This window comes from Pavona decussata, unplaced genomic scaffold, assembly GCF_977016875.1.
Source record: "Pavona decussata unplaced genomic scaffold, jaPavDecu1.1 SCAFFOLD_22, whole genome shotgun sequence".
Classification (NCBI taxonomy): domain Eukaryota; kingdom Metazoa; phylum Cnidaria; class Anthozoa; order Scleractinia; family Agariciidae; genus Pavona; species Pavona decussata.
This window is the reverse complement of record NW_028145445.1, coordinates 323,839-346,176: the sequence shown is the minus strand read 5'-3', so window position 1 is coordinate 346,176 and position 22,338 is coordinate 323,839. Positions and strand designations below refer to the sequence as shown.

General features: G+C 37.9%; 2 long non-coding RNA genes across 3 annotated transcripts in view; one reads left to right on the top strand and one right to left on the bottom strand.

The window, feature by feature from the left end:
* The window catches only part of LOC146486014 (uncharacterized), a 370,416-nt gene extending 348,382 nt beyond the window's left edge, over positions 1-22,034 (top strand). Inside the window, exons 14-24 of one of the 2 annotated variants that reach the window (XR_014860731.1) lie at positions 293-415; positions 2,734-2,785; positions 3,688-3,816; positions 6,129-6,180; positions 7,084-7,212; positions 9,525-9,576; positions 10,473-10,601; positions 12,914-12,965; positions 13,868-13,996; positions 17,264-17,386; positions 21,656-22,034. This is a non-coding gene — a long non-coding RNA (uncharacterized LOC146486014). Of the gene's footprint in view, positions 1-292; positions 416-2,733; positions 2,786-3,687; positions 3,817-6,128; positions 6,181-7,083; positions 7,213-9,524; positions 9,577-10,472; positions 10,602-12,913; positions 12,966-13,867; positions 13,997-17,263; positions 17,393-21,655 lie in introns of both variants that reach the window. The other variant, XR_014860730.1, reaches the window with a different exon arrangement.
* Positions 17,294-22,338, bottom strand: part of LOC146486012 (uncharacterized) — a 56,537-nt gene continuing 51,492 nt past the window's right edge. The window contains exon 3 of the long non-coding RNA XR_014860732.1: positions 17,294-17,364. This is a non-coding gene — a long non-coding RNA (uncharacterized LOC146486012). The remainder of the gene's footprint in view (positions 17,365-22,338) is intronic.

Below are 22,338 nucleotides of genomic sequence, written 5' to 3'. Positions count from 1 at the left end.
TTTAGTAAGATCCAACCCCCAAAACTAATTGACGTTTTGAAGTAAAGAAAATTTGGGTTATGAATCAATTACTATTGCTGTGAGATAATAAAAATTTAATAGATAACTTAAATTAGTAGTTAACTGACAATTGGCCAAAAAAAAAAAATAGTAGTTAACTGGCAATTAGCCGAAAAATTCGTAGTTAACTGACAATTGGGTACCCCCATTAGCACCCTCTTAAAACATGACGTTTCGGCGACAACATGTAACATGATGATCACATTAACAGGATGATTTCATTGACCTTCAGGCCTTCTTTGCGACGAGAAATAAACACACGGTCAGTGGATCAGCGATTCAGGTGACCGATGGAACGGTATCGGTTGTGACTTTGCTGGGGAGCGAATGGACCTGACAGGAAAACAACTTAAAGGTCTCAGTAAGTCTTAAACAATCATGTTTTATTTTATGTCGTTTCTTTTCATTGTCGTGTTTGCTTTAGAGCGAGAACGAAATATTTTCGAATTAGCGATGTCATTGATCATTCTAGCTGTGAAGTTGTTCGTTTCAAGAACCATCGCTTAACTTATGTTGTTATTTTCGCACTTCTTTGTGACAAAACGTCCTTTCAGTTAAATACCGTAAGTTTACCTAGCTAATCAACACAATCAGACTTTCTGCGAATGCCTTAAGGTAGATTTCCATTGTCGCGTAAATTTTACGTGCGTACAGACGTGAATTGAGCTGGCTTTACGTACGTAAATAAAATAAGAAGCGATGTATGACCGGCGTGCATAAACGTAAAAAGTTGAACAGCATTCAACTTTTTACGTTTACGCGCGCGACTAATACATCGCTTCTTATTTTATTTACGTACGTAAAGCCAGCTCAATGCACGTCTGTACGCACGTAAAATTTACGCGACAGTGGAAATCCACCTTTAGTTACTTTCTAGAATAGGCCTTATCACGGTTTTCGACGCCATTTTGACGGGTAGGCAAACAGGCTTGAAATAATAGTGTTTGTATGGAAATCCGATGTCAAATAATTTTCATAAAACATCGCTTCTGAAAAATTCATGAATTGGAAACTTTTGGCACTAGAAAAAGGATGTTAAGAACAAAATTGGCGGGATGTAGCTGTGACAGAAAGCGTCTCTGAGTCGTGTTTTGAACTTTCCATACATTTCTCTGTATTTTTTCCCGCGAACTATTTTTAGTAGCAGCTACGTCAGCTTTTATGCATAAGCTGTTTACTACGTTATATGAAATGGCATTTTCACCGTGTTCTGACCTGTATTTTGTACAACCTGTATTAAGCGCTCACTTAGCCATTCCCCGGCCGAGGGTGACCGCTACGCGCTAAATACAGGTTCGACTGTATTTTAATAACGAGAGGGCCGTACTTAGGATTTTATGCAGACAGGGTTTCCAGTTGGACATTAACTGTTTTCACTCCTACACAAAAAGTTGCCTCTAAGACGTTTACGGTCTTTTAATGAAGTTAACATCTTGTTTAGCTTGAAGCAAATATTGTCTCTCATTTTAAAACACAGTCTATGCACTGCTGTAAACAAAGGGAGAAAATCACTGAGCCTCCACAATTCAAACGCACGATATCAGTGGAGCGAAGCATTTGCAAAAACACAGTCGTTATTTAAATACAATTCAAGCCTTTTCAGTATTACTGTGACACGTTGCATAGCTCTATAACAGGTTACAACGATTACTAGAGAACTAAAACAACAAATAGCCGTGCCAAGAAACACAACTTCTTGTGACAAACACTAATATCCGGGCCCGGCATTGCAGCAATTACAGAATGAAGCTCATTGCACGATACAAGCAATGATTAATTCCTGTCCTAACATGACACAAATCTCAACAAGAAAGGCCGTTAAAACTATCAAGCACTTAAAAGAGCCAAGCCAAACCCAGCTGAAATGCCCTATGTGGCATAAAAACAACGTCGTTGAACACACGGAATAAGAGGTCATATTCAAAACGAAGAGAATTCAAAAGAGGAAACTGAAAAATCATTAGGTGCAAATGACCTGTTGGATGATGAACATATGATGGTTAAATCCAAACCCGTTACAAATACTTGCGAGCAGCGCAGGCTTTTAAAACCAATTTATCCCTTAAAAAAACATACTTGTATAAGCTAGATTTAAGAAGGCTAAAACACGATCCAGAAAGTTACGAAGGCTTGTCAGTCTTTATTTGCGCACCGAATTCTAAACCATAGGCAGCCCAAACTGACAAAATCATTATTTTCATAAGAAAACTGGTTATTGGTACTGGCTTTTGCTTCAAAAGATTTTCCAAATTAGTCATTTGGAATTCACATTTGAGGAATATTTTTTCAGTCAATTAGTCGATTTTCTTGTGATCAGTGTGATGTTAGAAACAAATTGAGTTTTCCTGCTGCCCTTGCGCTACGTACGGCCCTGTTCTCCACAGTACTTTTACAAGAAAAGTAACGGGACAAGATGGGAGAATTTGTTCTTTGATATTAGAGGTTAACTAAAGGGTTAACTGAGATGAAAAACTGAACTACAAGGTCGATCTGTACGGATGCCAAGGCTTGGGTAGAATGAACAGTCACAATCATACATTGAGCGTTTTTCTTTTATAAAACAAAATTAAAATAATGAAAAGATTCTCTTGTCTGCTCGCGCATGCGCTTGACCGTGAAACTCGGCCTTTAAGTGACTTTATAGACTAATCACAAGTGTGTTTTTCCCCCTAGCTGTTCATACTTTTGACCATTGCCTGATCATTTTGTTGAAATAAACAACGAGGTATTTCTCTATTCATTTTGTGAGTTTTAGCATGTACGCTCAAACCTCAAGACGTACCACTTGGAAGACAGCTGTTCATGTTATATGTAGATGAAATTTAATTTAGGACTCTAGATGTGAGCGCTAGCCGAAAGGGGTTTGCCTAAAAATGGTCTAGGGGCCGGCTTTCACCCTCCCTCGTTGTCGGACTGAGCAGCAAGACCATCTCCGCTGGCATAAGAGACCTGCGGTGTCAGAGGTTTCTTTTGCCAGGACTGTTGTATTATTTCAAAATAAAAGGTAGCGAGATTAAAAGAGGGTGCTAATGGGGTTAACAGTTAACTGACAATTGCCCAAAAAAATAGTACTTAACTGATATTTAGCCAAAAAATTAGTAGTTAACTGATAAATGAAAAGTTAACAGTTAAGTGATATTCTATTAATTATACTAAATACCATTGTTGTTGTTAATAAAAGCAACAAAGTGTTTTCCTAACAGCAAAGCTATTTCGTGAGTTTTACCAGTACCGTTGCGTGAACAGGTAACATTTGAACTGATATTATATGCGAAAGGCGCCAAGGTGGAGGCTTTTTGGTGGAGATTTTGTGATTTCATGTAATATATCTTTATTTTAGTAAGATCCAACCCCCAAAACTAATTGACGTTTTGAAGTAAAGAAAATTTGGGTTATGAATCAATTACTATTGCTGTGAGATAATAAAAATTTAATAGATAACTTAAATTAGTAGTTAACTGACAATTGGCCAAAAAAAAAAAATAGTAGTTAACTGGCAATTAGCCGAAAAATTCGTAGTTAACTGACAATTGGGTACCCCCATTAGCACCCTCTTAAAACATGACGTTTCGGCGACAACATGTAACATGATGATCACATTAACAGGATGATTTCATTGACCTTCAGGCCTTCTTTGCGACGAGAAATAAACACACGGTCAGTGGATCAGCGATTCAGGTGACCGATGGAACGGTATCGGTTGTGACTTTGCTGGGGAGCGAATGGACCTGACAGGAAAACAACTTAAAGGTCTCAGTAAGTCTTAAACAATCATGTTTTATTTTATGTCGTTTCTTTTCATTGTCGTGTTTGCTTTAGAGCGAGAACGAAATATTTTCGAATTAGCGATGTCATTGATCATTCTAGCTGTGAAGTTGTTCGTTTCAAGAACCATCGCTTAACTTATGTTGTTATTTTCGCACTTCTTTGTGACAAAACGTCCTTTCAGTTAAATACCGTAAGTTTACCTAGCTAATCAACACAATCAGACTTTCTGCGAATGCCTTAAGGTAGATTTCCATTGTCGCGTAAATTTTACGTGCGTACAGACGTGAATTGAGCTGGCTTTACGTACGTAAATAAAATAAGAAGCGATGTATGACCGGCGTGCATAAACGTAAAAAGTTGAACAGCATTCAACTTTTTACGTTTACGCGCGCGACTAATACATCGCTTCTTATTTTATTTACGTACGTAAAGCCAGCTCAATGCACGTCTGTACGCACGTAAAATTTACGCGACAGTGGAAATCCACCTTTAGTTACTTTCTAGAATAGGCCTTATCACGGTTTTCGACGCCATTTTGACGGGTAGGCAAACAGGCTTGAAATAATAGTGTTTGTATGGAAATCCGATGTCAAATAATTTTCATAAAACATCGCTTCTGAAAAATTCATGAATTGGAAACTTTTGGCACTAGAAAAAGGATGTTAAGAACAAAATTGGCGGGATGTAGCTGTGACAGAAAGCGTCTCTGAGTCGTGTTTTGAACTTTCCATACATTTCTCTGTATTTTTTGCCGCGAACTATTTTTAGTAGCAGCTACGTCAGCTTTTATGCATAAGCTGTTTACTACGTTATATGAAATGGCATTTTCACCGTGTTCTGACCTGTATTTTGTACAACCTGTATTAAGCGCTCACTTAGCCATTCCCCGGCCGAGGGTGACCGCTACGCGCTTAATACAGGTTCGACTGTATTTTAATAACGAGAGGGCCGTACTTAGGATTTTATGCAGACAGGGTTTCCAGTTGGACATTAACTGTTTTCACTCCTACACAAAAAGTTGCCTCTAAGACGTTTACGGTCTTTTAATGAAGTTAACATCTTGTTTAGCTTGAAGCAAATATTGTCTCTCATTTTAAAACACAGTCTATGCACTGCTGTAAACAAAGGGAGAAAATCACTGAGCCTCCACAATTCAAACGCACGATATCACTGGAGCGAAGCATTTGCAAAAACACAGTCGTTATTTAAATACAATTCAAGCCTTTTCAGTATTACTGTGACACGTTGCATAGCTCTATAACAGGTTACAACGATTACTAGAGAACTAAAACAACAAATAGCCGTGCCAAGAAACACAACTTCTTGTGACAAACACTAATATCCGGGCCCGGCATTGCAGCAATTACAGAATGAAGCTCATTGCACGATACAAGCAATGATTAATTCCTGTCCTAACATGACACAAATCTCAACAAGAAAGGCCGTTAAAACTATCAAGCACTTAAAAGAGCCAAGCCAAACCCAGCTGAAATGCCCTATGTGGCATAAAAACAACGTCGTTGAACACACGGAATAAGAGGTCATATTCAAAACGAAGAGAATTCAAAAGAGGAAACTGAAAAATCATTAGGTGCAAATGACCTGTTGGATGATGAACATATGATGGTTAAATCCAAACCCGTTACAAATACTTGCGAGCAGCGCAGGCTTTTAAAACCAATTTATCCCTTAAAAAAACATACTTGTATAAGCTAGATTTAAGAAGGCTAAAACACGATCCAGAAAGTTACGAAGGCTTGTCAGTCTTTATTTGCGCACCGAATTCTAAACCATAGGCAGCCCAAACTGACAAAATCATTATTTTCATAAGAAAACTGGTTATTGGTACTGGCTTTTGCTTCAAAAGATTTTCCAAATTAGTCATTTGGAATTCACATTTGAGGAATATTTTTTCAGTCAATTAGTCGATTTTCTTGTGATCAGTGTGATGTTAGAAACAAATTGAGTTTTCCTGCTGCCCTTGCGCTACGTACGGCCCTGTTCTCCACAGTACTTTTACAAGAAAAGTAACGGGACAAGATGGGAGAATTTGTTCTTTGATATTAGAGGTTAACTAAAGGGTTAACTGAGATGAAAAACTGAACTACAAGGTCGATCTGTACGGATGCCAAGGCTTGGGTAGAATGAACAGTCACAATCATACATTGAGCGTTTTTCTTTTATAAAACAAAATTAAAATAATGAAAAGATTCTCTTGTCTGCTCGCGCATGCGCTTGACCGTGAAACTCGGCCTTTAAGTGACTTTATAGACTAATCACAAGTGTGTTTTTCCCCCTAGCTGTTCATACTTTTGACCATTGCCTGATCATTTTGTTGAAATAAACAACGAGGTATTTCTCTATTCATTTTGTGAGTTTTAGCATGTACGCTCAAACCTCAAGACGTACCACTTGGAAGACAGCTGTTCATGTTATATGTAGATGAAATTTAATTTAGGACTCTAGATGTGAGCGCTAGCCGAAAGGGGTTTGCCTAAAAATGGTCTAGGGGCCGGCTTTCACCCTCCCTCGTTGTCGGACTGAGCAGCAAGACCATCTCCGCTGGCATAAGAGACCTGCGGTGTCAGAGGTTTCTTTTGCCAGGACTGTTGTATTATTTCAAAATAAAAAGTAGCGAGATTAAAAGAGGGTGCTAATGGGGTTAACAGTTAACTGACAATTGCCCAAAAAAATAGTACTTAACTGATATTTAGCCAAAAAATTAGTAGTTAACTGATAAATGAAAAGTTAACAGTTAAGTGATATTCTATTAATTATACTAAATACCATTGTTGTTGTTAATAAAAGCAACAAAGTGTTTTCCTAACAGCAAAGCTATTTCGTGAGTTTTACCAGTACCGTTGCGTGAACAGGTAACATTTGAACTGATATTATATGCGAAAGGCGCCAAGGTGGAGGCTTTTTGGTGGAGATTTTGTGATTTCATGTAATATATCTTTATTTTAGTAAGATCCAACCCCCAAAACTAATTGACGTTTTGAAGTAAAGAAAATTTGGGTTATGAATCAATTACTATTGCTGTGAGATAATAAAAATTTAATAGATAACTTAAATTAGTAGTTAACTGACAATTGGCCAAAAAAAAAAAAATAGTAGTTAACTGACAATTAGCCGAAAAATTGGTAGTTAACTGACAATTGGGTACCCCCATTAGCACCCTCTTAAAACATGACGTTTCGGCGACAACATGTAACATGATGATCACATTAACAGGATGATTTCATTGACCTTCAGGCCTTCTTTGCGACGAGAAATAAACACACGGTCAGTGGATCAGCGATTCAGGTGACCGATGGAACGGTATCGGTTGTGACTTTGCTGGGGAGCGAATGGACCTGACAGGAAAACAACTTAAAGGTCTCAGTAAGTCTTAAACAATCATGTTTTATTTTATGTCGTTTCTTTTCATTGTCGTGTTTGCTTTAGAGCGAGAACGAAATATTTTCGAATTAGCGATGTCATTGATTATTCTAGCTGTGAAGTTGTTCGTTTCAAGAACCATCGCTTAACTTATGTTGTTATTTTCGCACTTCTTTGTGACAAAACGTCCTTTCAGTTAAATACCGTAAGTTTACCTAGCTAATCAACACAATCAGACTTTCTGCGAATGCCTTAAGGTAGATTTCCATTGTCGCGTAAATTTTACGTGCGTACAGACGTGAATTGAGCTGGCTTTACGTACGTAAATAAAATAAGAAGCGATGTATGACCGGCGTGCATAAACGTAAAAAGTTGAACAGCATTCAACTTTTTACGTTTACGCGCGCGACTAATACATCGCTTCTTATTTTATTTACGTACGTAAAGCCAGCTCAATGCACGTCTGTACGCACGTAAAATTTACGCGACAGTGGAAATCCACCTTTAGTTACTTTCTAGAATAGGCCTTATCACGGTTTTCGACGCCATTTTGACGGGTAGGCAAACAGGCTTGAAATAATAGTGTTTGTATGGAAATCCGATGTCAAATAATTTTCATAAAACATCGCTTCTGAAAAATTCATGAATTGGAAACTTTTGGCACTAGAAAAAGGATGTTAAGAACAAAATTGGCGGGATGTAGCTGTGACAGAAAGCGTCTCTGAGTCGTGTTTTGAACTTTCCATACATTTCTCTGTATTTTTTGCCGCGAACTATTTTTAGTAGCAGCTACGTCAGCTTTTATGCATAAGCTGTTTACTACGTTATATGAAATGGCATTTTCACCGTGTTCTGACCTGTATTTTGTACAACCTGTATTAAGCGCTCACTTAGCCATTCCCCGGCCGAGGGTGACCGCTACGCGCTTAATACAGGTTCGACTGTATTTTAATAACGAGAGGGCCGTACTTAGGATTTTATGCAGACAGGGTTTCCAGTTGGACATTAATTGTTTTCACTCCTACACAAAAAGTTGCCTCTAAGACGTTTACGGTCTTTTAATGAAGTTAACATCTTGTTTAGCTTGAAGCAAATATTGTCTCTCATTTTAAAACACAGTCTATGCACTGCTGTAAACAAAGGGAGAAAATCACTGAGCCTCCACAATTCAAACGCACGATATCAGTGGAGCGAAGCATTTGCAAAAACACAGTCGTTATTTAAATACAATTCAAGCCTTTTCAGTATTACTGTGACACGTTGCATAGCTCTATAACAGGTTACAACGATTACTAGAGAACTAAAACAACAAATAGCCGTGCCAAGAAACACAACTTCTTGTGACAAACACTAATATCCGGGCCCGGCATTGCAGCAATTACAGAATGAAGCTCATTGCACGATACAAGCAATGATTAATTCCTGTCCTAACATGACACAAATCTCAACAAGAAAGGCCGTTAAAACTATCAAGCACTTAAAAGAGCCAAGCCAAACCCAGCTGAAATGCCCTATGTGGCATAAAAACAACGTCGTTGAACACACGGAATAAGAGGTCATATTCAAAACGAAGAGAATTCAAAAGAGGAAACTGAAAAATCATTAGGTGCAAATGACCTGTTGGATGATGAACATATGATGGTTAAATCCAAACCCGTTACAAATACTTGCGAGCAGCGCAGGCTTTTAAAACCAATTTATCCCTTAAAAAAACATACTTGTATAAGCTAGATTTAAGAAGGCTAAAACACGATCCAGAAAGTTACGAAGGCTTGTCAGTCTTTATTTGCGCACCGAATTCTAAACCATAGGCAGCCCAAACTGACAAAATCATTATTTTCATAAGAAAACTGGTTATTGGTACTGGCTTTTGCTTCAAAAGATTTTCCAAATTAGTCATTTGGAATTCACATTTGAGGAATATTTTTTCAGTCAATTAGTCGATTTTCTTGTGATCAGTGTGATGTTAGAAACAAATTGAGTTTTCCTGCTGCCCTTGCGCTACGTACGGCCCTGTTCTCCACAGTACTTTTACAAGAAAAGTAACGGGACAAGATGGGAGAATTTGTTCTTTGATATTAGAGGTTAACTAAAGGGTTAACTGAGATGAAAAACTGAACTACAAGGTCGATCTGTACGGATGCCAAGGCTTGGGTAGAATGAACAGTCACAATCATACATTGAGCGTTTTTCTTTTATAAAACAAAATTAAAATAATGAAAAGATTCTCTTGTCTGCTCGCGCATGCGCTTGACCGTGAAACTCGGCCTTTAAGTGACTTTATAGACTAATCACAAGTGTGTTTTTCCCCCTAGCTGTTCATACTTTTGACCATTGCCTGATCATTTTGTTGAAATAAACAACGAGGTATTTCTCTATTCATTTTGTGAGTTTTAGCATGTACGCTCAAGCCTCAAGACGTACCACTTGGAAGACAGCTGTTCATGTTATATGTAGATGAAATTTAATTTAGGACTCCAGATGTGAGCGCTAGCCGAAAGGGGTTTGCCTAAAAATGGTCTAGGGGCCGGCTTTCACCCTCCCTCGTTGTCGGACTGAGCAGCAAGACCATCTCCGCTGGCATAAGAGACCTGCGGTGTCAGAGGTTTCTTTTGCCAGGACTGTTGTATTATTTCAAAATAAAAAGTAGCGAGATTAAAAGAGGGTGCTAATGGGGTTAACAGTTAACTGACAATTGCCCAAAAAAATAGTACTTAACTGATATTTAGCCAAAAAATTAGTAGTTAACTGATAAATGAAAAGTTAACAGTTAAGTGATATTCTATTAATTATACTAAATACCATTGTTGTTGTTAATAAAAGCAACAAAGCTAACAGCAAAGCTATTTCGTGAGTTTTACCAGTACCGTTGCGTGAACAGGTAACATTTGAACTGATATTATATGCGAAAGGCGCCAAGGTGGAGGCTTTTTGGTGGAGATTTTGTGATTTCATGTAATATATCTTTATTTTAGTAAGATCCAACCCCCAAAACTAATTGACGTTTTGAAGTAAAGAAAATTTGGGTTATGAATCAATTACTATTGCTGTGAGATAATAAAAATTTAATAGATAACTTAAATTAGTAGTTAACTGACAATTGGCCAAAAAAAAAAAAATAGTAGTTAACTGACAATTAGCCGAAAAATTCGTAGTTAACTGACAATTGGGTACCCCCATTAGCACCCTCTTAAAACATGACGTTTCGGCGACAACATGTAACATGATGATCACATTAACAGGATGATTTCATTGACCTTCAGGCCTTCTTTGCGACGAGAAATAAACACACGGTCAGTGGATCAGCGATTCAGGTGACCGATGGAACGGTATCGGTTGTGACTTTGCTGGGGAGCGAATGGACCTGACAGGAAAACAACTTAAAGGTCTCAGTAAGTCTTAAACAATCATGTTTTATTTTATGTCGTTTCTTTTCATTGTCGTGTTTGCTTTAGAGCGAGAACGAAATATTTTCGAATTAGCGATGTCATTGATTATTCTAGCTGTGAAGTTGTTCGTTTCAAGAACCATCGCTTAACTTATGTTGTTATTTTCGCACTTCTTTGTGACAAAACGTCCTTTCAGTTAAATACCGTAAGTTTACCTAGCTAATCAACACAATCAGACTTTCTGCGAATGCCTTAAGGTAGATTTCCATTGTCGCGTAAATTTTACGTGCGTACAGACGTGAATTGAGCTGGCTTTACGTACGTAAATAAAATAAGAAGCGATGTATGACCGGCGTGCATAAACGTAAAAAGTTGAACAGCATTCAACTTTTTACGTTTACGCGCGCGACTAATACATCGCTTCTTATTTTATTTACGTACGTAAAGCCAGCTCAATGCACGTCTGTACGCACGTAAAATTTACGCGACAGTGGAAATCCACCTTTAGTTACTTTCTAGAATAGGCCTTATCACGGTTTTCGACGCCATTTTGACGGGTAGGCAAACAGGCTTGAAATAATAGTGTTTGTATGGAAATCCGATGTCAAATAATTTTCATAAAACATCGCTTCTGAAAAATTCATGAATTGGAAACTTTTGGCACTAGAAAAAGGATGTTAAGAACAAAATTGGCGGGATGTAGCTGTGACAGAAAGCGTCTCTGAGTCGTGTTTTGAACTTTCCATACATTTCTCTGTATTTTTTGCCGCGAACTATTTTTAGTAGCAGCTACGTCAGCTTTTATGCATAAGCTGTTTACTACGTTATATGAAATGGCATTTTCACCGTGTTCTGACCTGTATTTTGTACAACCTGTATTAAGCGCTCACTTAGCCATTCCCCGGCCGAGGGTGACCGCTACGCGCTTAATACAGGTTCGACTGTATTTTAATAACGAGAGGGCCGTACTTAGGATTTTATGCAGACAGGGTTTCCAGTTGGACATTAATTGTTTTCACTCCTACACAAAAAGTTGCCTCTAAGACGTTTACGGTCTTTTAATGAAGTTAACATCTTGTTTAGCTTGAAGCAAATATTGTCTCTCATTTTAAAACACAGTCTATGCACTGCTGTAAACAAAGGGAGAAAATCACTGAGCCTCCACAATTCAAACGCACGATATCAGTGGAGCGAAGCATTTGCAAAAACACAGTCGTTATTTAAATACAATTCAAGCCTTTTCAGTATTACTGTGACACGTTGCATAGCTCTATAACAGGTTACAACGATTACTAGAGAACTAAAACAACAAATAGCCGTGCCAAGAAACACAACTTCTTGTGACAAACACTAATATCCGGGCCCGGCATTGCAGCAATTACAGAATGAAGCTCATTGCACGATACAAGCAATGATTAATTCCTGTCCTAACATGACACAAATCTCAACAAGAAAGGCCGTTAAAACTATCAAGCACTTAAAAGAGCCAAGCCAAACCCAGCTGAAATGCCCTATGTGGCATAAAAACAACGTCGTTGAACACACGGAATAAGAGGTCATATTCAAAACGAAGAGAATTCAAAAGAGGAAACTGAAAAATCATTAGGTGCAAATGACCTGTTGGATGATGAACATATGATGGTTAAATCCAAACCCGTTACAAATACTTGCGAGCAGCGCAGGCTTTTAAAACCAATTTATCCCTTAAAAAAACATACTTGTATAAGCTAGATTTAAGAAGGCTAAAACACGATCCAGAAAGTTACGAAGGCTTGTCAGTCTTTATTTGCGCACCGAATTCTAAACCATAGGCAGCCCAAACTGACAAAATCATTATTTTCATAAGAAAACTGGTTATTGGTACTGGCTTTTGCTTCAAAAGATTTTCCAAATTAGTCATTTGGAATTCACATTTGAGGAATATTTTTTCAGTCAATTAGTCGATTTTCTTGTGATCAGTGTGATGTTAGAAACAAATTGAGTTTTCCTGCTGCCCTTGCGCTACGTACGGCCCTGTTCTCCACAGTACTTTTACAAGAAAAGTAACGGGACAAGATGGGAGAATTTGTTCTTTGATATTAGAGGTTAACTAAAGGGTTAACTGAGATGAAAAACTGAACTACAAGGTCGATCTGTACGGATGCCAAGGCTTGGGTAGAATGAACAGTCACAATCATACATTGAGCGTTTTTCTTTTATAAAACAAAATTAAAATAATGAAAAGATTCTCTTGTCTGCTCGCGCATGCGCTTGACCGTGAAACTCGGCCTTTAAGTGACTTTATAGACTAATCACAAGTGTGTTTTTCCCCCTAGCTGTTCATACTTTTGACCATTGCCTGATCATTTTGTTGAAATAAACAACGAGGTATTTCTCTATTCATTTTGTGAGTTTTAGCATGTACGCTCAAACCTCAAGACGTACCACTTGGAAGACAGCTGTCCATGTTATATGTAGATGAAATTTAATTTAGGACTCTTGATGTGAGCGCTACCCGAAAGGGGTTTGCCTAAAAATGGTCTAGGGGCCGGCTTTCACCCTCCCTCGTTGTCGGACTGAGCAGCAAGACCATCTCCGCTGGCATAAGAGACCTGCGGTGTCAGAGGTTTCTTTTGCCAGGACTGTTGTATTATTTCAAAATAAAAGGTAGCGAGATTAAAAGAGGGTGCTAATGGGGTTAACAGTTAACTGACAATTGCCCAAAAAAATAGTACTTAACTGATATTTAGCCAAAAAATTAGTAGTTAACTGATAAATGAAAAGTTAACAGTTAAGTGATATTCTATTAATTATACTAAATACCATTGTTGTTGTTAATAAAAGCAACAAAGTGTTTTCCTAACAGCAAAGCTATTTCGTGAGTTTTACCAGTACCGTTGCGTGAACAGGTAACATTTGAACTGATATTATATGCGAAAGGCGCCAAGGTGGAGGCTTTTTGGTGGAGATTTTGTGATTTCATGTAATATATCTTTATTTTAGTAAGATCCAACCCCCAAAACTAATTGACGTTTTGAAGTAAAGAAAATTTGGGTTATGAATCAATTACTATTGCTGTGAGATAATAAAAATTTAATAGATAACTTAAATTAGTAGTTAACTGACAATTGGCCAAAAAAAAAAAATAGTAGTTAACTGGCAATTAGCCGAAAAATTCGTAGTTAACTGACAATTGGGTACCCCCATTAGCACCCTCTTAAAACATGACGTTTCGGCGACAACATGTAACATGATGATCACATTAACAGGATGATTTCATTGACCTTCAGGCCTTCTTTGCGACGAGAAATAAACACACGGTCAGTGGATCAGCGATTCAGGTGACCGATGGAACGGTATCGGTTGTGACTTTGCTGGGGAGCGAATGGACCTGACAGGAAAACAACTTAAAGGTCTCAGTAAGTCTTAAACAATCATGTTTTATTTTATGTCGTTTCTTTTCATTGTCGTGTTTGCTTTAGAGCGAGAACGAAATATTTTCGAATTAGCGATGTCATTGATCATTCTAGCTGTGAAGTTGTTCGTTTCAAGAACCATCGCTTAACTTATGTTGTTATTTTCGCACTTCTTTGTGACAAAACGTCCTTTCAGTTAAATACCGTAAGTTTACCTAGCTAATCAACACAATCAGACTTTCTGCGAATGCCTTAAGGTAGATTTCCATTGTCGCGTAAATTTTACGTGCGTACAGACGTGAATTGAGCTGGCTTTACGTACGTAAATAAAATAAGAAGCGATGTATGACCGGCGTGCATAAACGTAAAAAGTTGAACAGCATTCAACTTTTTACGTTTACGCGCGCGACTAATACATCGCTTCTTATTTTATTTACGTACGTAAAGCCAGCTCAATGCACGTCTGTACGCACGTAAAATTTACGCGACAGTGGAAATCCACCTTTAGTTACTTTCTAGAATAGGCCTTATCACGGTTTTCGACGCCATTTTGACGGGTAGGCAAACAGGCTTGAAATAATAGTGTTTGTATGGAAATCCGATGTCAAATAATTTTCATAAAACATCGCTTCTGAAAAATTCATGAATTGGAAACTTTTGGCACTAGAAAAAGGATGTTAAGAACAAAATTGGCGGGATGTAGCTGTGACAGAAAGCGTCTCTGAGTCGTGTTTTGAACTTTCCATACATTTCTCTGTATTTTTTGCCGCGAACTATTTTTAGTAGCAGCTACGTCAGCTTTTATGCATAAGCTGTTTACTACGTTATATGAAATGGCATTTTCACCGTGTTCTGACCTGTATTTTGTACAACCTGTATTAAGCGCTCACTTAGCCATTCCCCGGCCGAGGGTGACCGCTACGCGCTTAATACAGGTTCGACTGTATTTTAATAACGAGAGGGCCGTACTTAGGATTTTATGCAGACAGGGTTTCCAGTTGGACATTAATTGTTTTCACTCCTACACAAAAAGTTGCCTCTAAGACGTTTACGGTCTTTTAATGAAGTTAACATCTTGTTTAGCTTGAAGCAAATATTGTCTCTCATTTTAAAACACAGTCTATGCACTGCTGTAAACAAAGGGAGAAAATCACTGAGCCTCCACAATTCAAACGCACGATATCAGTGGAGCGAAGCATTTGCAAAAACACAGTCGTTATTTAAATACAATTCAAGCCTTTTCAGTATTACTGTGACACGTTGCATAGCTCTATAACAGGTTACAACGATTACTAGAGAACTAAAACAACAAATAGCCGTGCCAAGAAACACAACTTCTTGTGACAAACACTAATATCCGGGCCCGGCATTGCAGCAATTACAGAATGAAGCTCATTGCACGATACAAGCAATGATTAATTCCTGTCCTAACATGACACAAATCTCAACAAGAAAGGCCGTTAAAACTATCAAGCACTTAAAAGAGCCAAGCCAAACCCAGCTGAAATGCCCTATGTGGCATAAAAACAACGTCGTTGAACACACGGAATAAGAGGTCATATTCAAAACGAAGAGAATTCAAAAGAGGAAACTGAAAAATCATTAGGTGCAAATGACCTGTTGGATGATGAACATATGATGGTTAAATCCAAACCCGTTACAAATACTTGCGAGCAGCGCAGGCTTTTAAAACCAATTTATCCCTTAAAAAAACATACTTGTATAAGCTAGATTTAAGAAGGCTAAAACACGATCCAGAAAGTTACGAAGGCTTGTCAGTCTTTATTTGCGCACCGAATTCTAAACCATAGGCAGCCCAAACTGACAAAATCATTATTTTCATAAGAAAACTGGTTATTGGTACTGGCTTTTGCTTCAAAAGATTTTCCAAATTAGTCATTTGGAATTCACATTTGAGGAATATTTTTTCAGTCAATTAGTCGATTTTCTTGTGATCAGTGTGATGTTAGAAACAAATTGAGTTTTCCTGCTGCCCTTGCGCTACGTACGGCCCTGTTCTCCACAGTACTTTTACAAGAAAAGTAACGGGACAAGATGGGAGAATTTGTTCTTTGATATTAGAGGTTAACTAAAGGGTTAACTGAGATGAAAAACTGAACTACAAGGTCGATCTGTACGGATGCCAAGGCTTGGGTAGAATGAACAGTCACAATCATACATTGAGCGTTTTTCTTTTATAAAACAAAATTAAAATAATGAAAAGATTCTCTTGTCTGCTCGCGCATGCGCTTGACCGTGAAACTCGGCCTTTAAGTGACTTTATAGACTAATCACAAGTGTGTTTTTCCCCCTAGCTGTTCATACTTTTGACCATTGCCTGATCATTTTGTTGAAATAAACAACGAGGTATTTCTCTATTCATTTTGTGAGTTTTAGCATGTACGCTCAAACCTCAAGACGTACCACTTGGAAGACAGCTGTCCATGTTATATGTAGATGAAATTTAATTTAGGACTCTTGATGTGAGCGCTACCCGAAAGGGGTTTGCCTAAAAATGGTCTAGGGGCCGGCTTTCACCCTCCCTCGTTGTCGGACTGAGCAGCAAGACCATCTCCGCTGGCATAAGAGACCTGCGGTGTCAGAGGTTTCTTTTGCCAGGACTGTTGTATTATTTCAAAATAAAAAGTAGCGAGATTAAAAGAGGGTGCTAATGGGGTTAACAGTTAACTGACAATTGCCCAAAAAAATAGTACTTAACTGATATTTAGCCAAAAAATTAGTAGTTAACTGATAAATGAAAAGTTAACAGTTAAGTGACATTCTATTAATTATACTAAATACCATTGTTGTTGTTAATAAAAGCAACAAAGTGTTTTCCTAACAGGAAAGCTATTTCGTGAGTTTTACCAGTACCGTTGCGTGAACAGGTAACATTTGAACTGATATTATATGCGAAAGGCGCCAAGGTGGAGGCTTTTTGGTGGAGATTTTGTGATTTCATGTAATATATCTTTATTTTAGTAAGATCCAACCCCCAAAACTAATTGACGTTTTGAAGTAAAGAAAATTTGGGTTATGAATCAATTACTATTGCTGTGAGATAATAAAAATTTAATAGATAACTTAAATTAGTAGTTAACTGACAATTGGCCAAAAAAAAAAAAATAGTAGTTAACTGACAATTAGCCGAAAAATTCGTAGTTAACTGACAATTGGGTACCCCCATTAGCACCCTCTTAAAACATGACGTTTCGGCGACAACATGTAACATGATGATCACATTAACAGGATGATTTCATTGACCTTCAGGCCTTCTTTGCGACGAGAAATAAACACACGGTCAGTGGATCAGCGATTCAGGTGACCGATGGAACGGTATCGGTTGTGACTTTGCTGGGGAGCGAATGGACCTGACAGGAAAACAACTTAAAGGTCTCAGTAAGTCTTAAACAATCATGTTTTATTTTATGTCGTTTCTTTTCATTGTCGTGTTTGCTTTAGAGCGAGAACGAAATATTTTCGAATTAGCGATGTCATTGATTATTCTAGCTGTGAAGTTGTTCGTTTCAAGAACCATCGCTTAACTTATGTTGTTATTTTCGCACTTCTTTGTGACAAAACGTCCTTTCAGTTAAATACCGTAAGTTTACCTAGCTAATCAACACAATCAGACTTTCTGCGAATGCCTTAAGGTAGATTTCCATTGTCGCGTAAATTTTACGTGCGTACAGACGTGAATTGAGCTGGCTTTACGTACGTAAATAAAATAAGAAGCGATGTATGACCGGCGTGCATAAACGTAAAAAGTTGAACAGCATTCAACTTTTTACGTTTACGCGCGCGACTAATACATCGCTTCTTATTTTATTTACGTACGTAAAGCCAGCTCAATGCACGTCTGTACGCACGTAAAATTTACGCGACAGTGGAAATCCACCTTTAGTTACTTTCTAGAATAGGCCTTATCACGGTTTTCGACGCCATTTTGACGGGTAGGCAAACAGGCTTGAAATAATAGTGTTTGTATGGAAATCCGATGTCAAATAATTTTCATAAAACATCGCTTCTGAAAAATTCATGAATTGGAAACTTTTGGCACTAGAAAAAGGATGTTAAGAACAAAATTGGCGGGATGTAGCTGTGACAGAAAGCGTCTCTGAGTCGTGTTTTGAACTTTCCATACATTTCTCTGTATTTTTTGCCGCGAACTATTTTTAGTAGCAGCTACGTCAGCTTTTATGCATAAGCTGTTTACTACGTTATATGAAATGGCATTTTCACCGTGTTCTGACCTGTATTTTGTACAACCTGTATTAAGCGCTCACTTAGCCATTCCCCGGCCGAGGGTGACCGCTACGCGCTTAATACAGGTTCGACTGTATTTTAATAACGAGAGGGCCGTACTTAGGATTTTATGCAGACAGGGTTTCCAGTTGGACATTAATTGTTTTCACTCCTACACAAAAAGTTGCCTCTAAGACGTTTACGGTCTTTTAATGAAGTTAACATCTTGTTTAGCTTGAAGCAAATATTGTCTCTCATTTTAAAACACAGTCTATGCACTGCTGTAAACAAAGGGAGAAAATCACTGAGCCTCCACAATTCAAACGCACGATATCAGTGGAGCGAAGCATTTGCAAAAACACAGTCGTTATTTAAATACAATTCAAGCCTTTTCAGTATTACTGTGACACGTTGCATAGCTCTATAACAGGTTACAACGATTACTAGAGAACTAAAACAACAAATAGCCGTGCCAAGAAACACAACTTCTTGTGACAAACACTAATATCCGGGCCCGGCATTGCAGCAATTACAGAATGAAGCTCATTGCACGATACAAGCAATGATTAATTCCTGTCCTAACATGACACAAATCTCAACAAGAAAGGCCGTTAAAACTATCAAGCACTTAAAAGAGCCAAGCCAAACCCAGCTGAAATGCCCTATGTGGCATAAAAACAACGTCGTTGAACACACGGAATAAGAGGTCATATTCAAAACGAAGAGAATTCAAAAGAGGAAACTGAAAAATCATTAGGTGCAAATGACCTGTTGGATGATGAACATATGATGGTTAAATCCAAACCCGTTACAAATACTTGCGAGCAGCGCAGGCTTTTAAAACCAATTTATCCCTTAAAAAAACATACTTGTATAAGCTAGATTTAAGAAGGCTAAAACACGATCCAGAAAGTTACGAAGGCTTGTCAGTCTTTATTTGCGCACCGAATTCTAAACCATAGGCAGCCCAAACTGACAAAATCATTATTTTCATAAGAAAACTGGTTATTGGTACTGGCTTTTGCTTCAAAAGATTTTCCAAATTAGTCATTTGGAATTCACATTTGAGGAATATTTTTTCAGTCAATTAGTCGATTTTCTTGTGATCAGTGTGATGTTAGAAACAAATTGAGTTTTCCTGCTGCCCTTGCGCTACGTACGGCCCTGTTCTCCACAGTACTTTTACAAGAAAAGTAACGGGACAAGATGGGAGAATTTGTTCTTTGATATTAGAGGTTAACTAAAGGGTTAACTGAGATGAAAAACTGAACTACAAGGTCGATCTGTACGGATGCCAAGGCTTGGGTAGAATGAACAGTCACAATCATACATTGAGCGTTTTTCTTTTATAAAACAAAATTAAAATAATGAAAAGAATCTCTTGTCGTTAAAGGAAGAATTTTACGGTTTGGCGCATGTGCGAGCGATAACGTAGGCGCTGTCAAGCCAATTGTTTTTGGACCAATTAGAAGCGAGTACACAACAGGGTAGACTTTTCAAATTTGACCTTTGCACAGTTTATGACTATGCAGGAAAAGAAGATTTTTGCAAGGGTTATTGTAATCCAAAAAGAAAATTAGGGGTAACCACGCATTTTTCAGAGATAATTAAGGGACGATAATAATTATTGTAAAAAGCCCTAAAAAACAAAACAATGTATAGATTTTTTTCAAAATTGAAGCTTTTGAATTATCCCTGAGAAAGGGTGGTTACCCCTAATTTTCTTTACGGATTTCAATATACACTTGATGTATGGTCCCTCTGGAAACAATTTGTTTTGTTTTTCTTCGAGTCCTGATGTTTCCCGAGACGACCTCGGGTTCTGAACATCAGGACTCTTGACTCTAGTTTTCCGAGGGACCATACATTAAGTGCTTTGTTGTATAGACTTTCCCTTCAACAATCACAGCAGAACAAACAAACAACTCAGAGGGCAACAACTGCGGAATTGTATCCCGGTGGGAATACATTTTGTATTTGGTCAGTGGCACGTGACCTAGAATCAACCAATTGTTTCTCGTCCCCTGCTCTGAGAGGTTTTTCTCCAGATAAGCCAATTTTTGCCTCTCCTCAAAAACCAACATTTCCAAATCCCAATTCAATTGTTTAGAGCATTAGCACTTATTGCTATAACCAGTCTCACGCAGCCAAGGGTAAATGAAGAGATTTATTTATTTATTTTTATATAAACTAAAGCTTCCTGTTCGAAATTTGAACTCCTAGCCATAACCATTATGTGAAAAGTAGGAACCGATAAAGCACTGGAATGTGAAAAAAAAACCCAACATTTGGACAGAACTGTGTTCTTCAGGGTACAAAAGTCTAGTACAGAGAACTCACTAAGCCATTAAGTGGTCTGGAAGTGGGGGGGGGGGGGGTGAGGAAGGGGTCAAGAAATTGGGCCACCACCATAAAGGAGTACTCAAGCAGTTCAAGGCCTGGCTTAAGGGCTTTTAAGAAGAAAAATGGTTTATTAGAGATAACTTTAACAAATTGAATGACATTGAACTGAAACTTGGCAGATAAAAAGGTCTGATGATCCTTAACATTTCTAAGCATAATAAGTAGTGCTTTAAATCACGTGACATGTCACATGATCGTTTTCGTCAAAAAAGCAAAGATTTGACATGTAGACGACGGTTTTCTAATAAAGATTCAATATCTCCAGCCCTTCACGTTTGGAATGATTGTCCATTGTGCTCTAAAAAACATTGTCAGGACAAAGGACAAAATTTAATCTTTGATTGTTAATTACTCCAATTGTATTTAACAACTTAAGGACAGTCATTCCAAACGTAGAATGTTCAATATTTTAAATCTACATCGGAAACACTAATTCAGTTATCTATATAAAGAAAATTTGTAGCTGTATCGCCGATTTACGAAATTTAAATTTTTTGGTCACGTGATGTGTCATGTGATCAAACTTATGCGTTACAAAAGAAAACATCAAGTTTTACATTCAAGGAAAATTTCATCCTGTTCTAGGCAGACAAACCTAAGATATAGGGGATCATTCATAATTTCTGAACACCCTTCAAGCCCAGGCCTTTTAAAAACTGCTTGAGTAATTCCATGGCCAATGTAAATTGTTCATGCACTGGCATGTAAAGCCATGTCAGCAAGTGAGTTCAGGTCTCTGCTTCTCAAATACCAAAACACTGCTTTTGAGTGATTATGATACCACCAACTATGCAGGCAAGTAATTGTATGAGACAACAAATAGGCTAAAAACAACTTAAAAATTAATAAGAAAAATCAGTTTCTTTATTATTTTAATAAAGAGTATCTATACAGAATGCATAATCTGTTGAAAAAATATGCTATACTCCAAATGAGGTGAAAATTCCTCAAACCCAATATTTAAAAGGAAATCTGCAAAGGAAAGAAAATTAAATTTTCATTTATTATTCACAGCACCCACATTTGGCTCAATTTCTACCACTCCAATGGGTTCAGGACTTCTCCCCAAGAAGAGACACCAGCTGCCAATTTACTTTGATGCACAAAACTACTAAGTGTTTACACTCGGACAGTGGACCCAGCTTTGCTGTTTTGGCAATATTCTCATCATTGATGTGCTCAACATGGCATATCAAGATAATGGCCATTTGAATGAAGTGTATGATGATGATCGCACACAAAAAAGGAGAACATTAGAAGCCAGAGCAATGTCTCACAAGACAATGTTTGTTGTGCTTTGTGATCAGTTCTTATGTTACCAGCATTAGGTGGACTGAGCAAGCCACTTTAGAAGTGGCAGTCCTTTCTGCAGTGGGTGAAGACAAAGTGGGAGGGCTGGGGGGAGGGGGGTAAGAACTGTAAACAGTTTTTTAAAAGGTCTCCTCTTTACTTTTGCTTTACTTTTTTTATGCTGTCACCTAATGCCACTAAGAGAACATTTAAGTCACAAGCAACAACTCATGGTTACCTGTAAGTATACAAGCTGTGCACGGCAATCAATGCATTGTCAGCCACAAAGGATTCAGTAGCTTTCACATTCCGTCAAGGGGTCGACAACTAGAGGTTCAAAAAACACAGTGTATATATATTAGCTAAATTTACTTCACTATCAAGTTATTGCTGACAGCAACTAATGT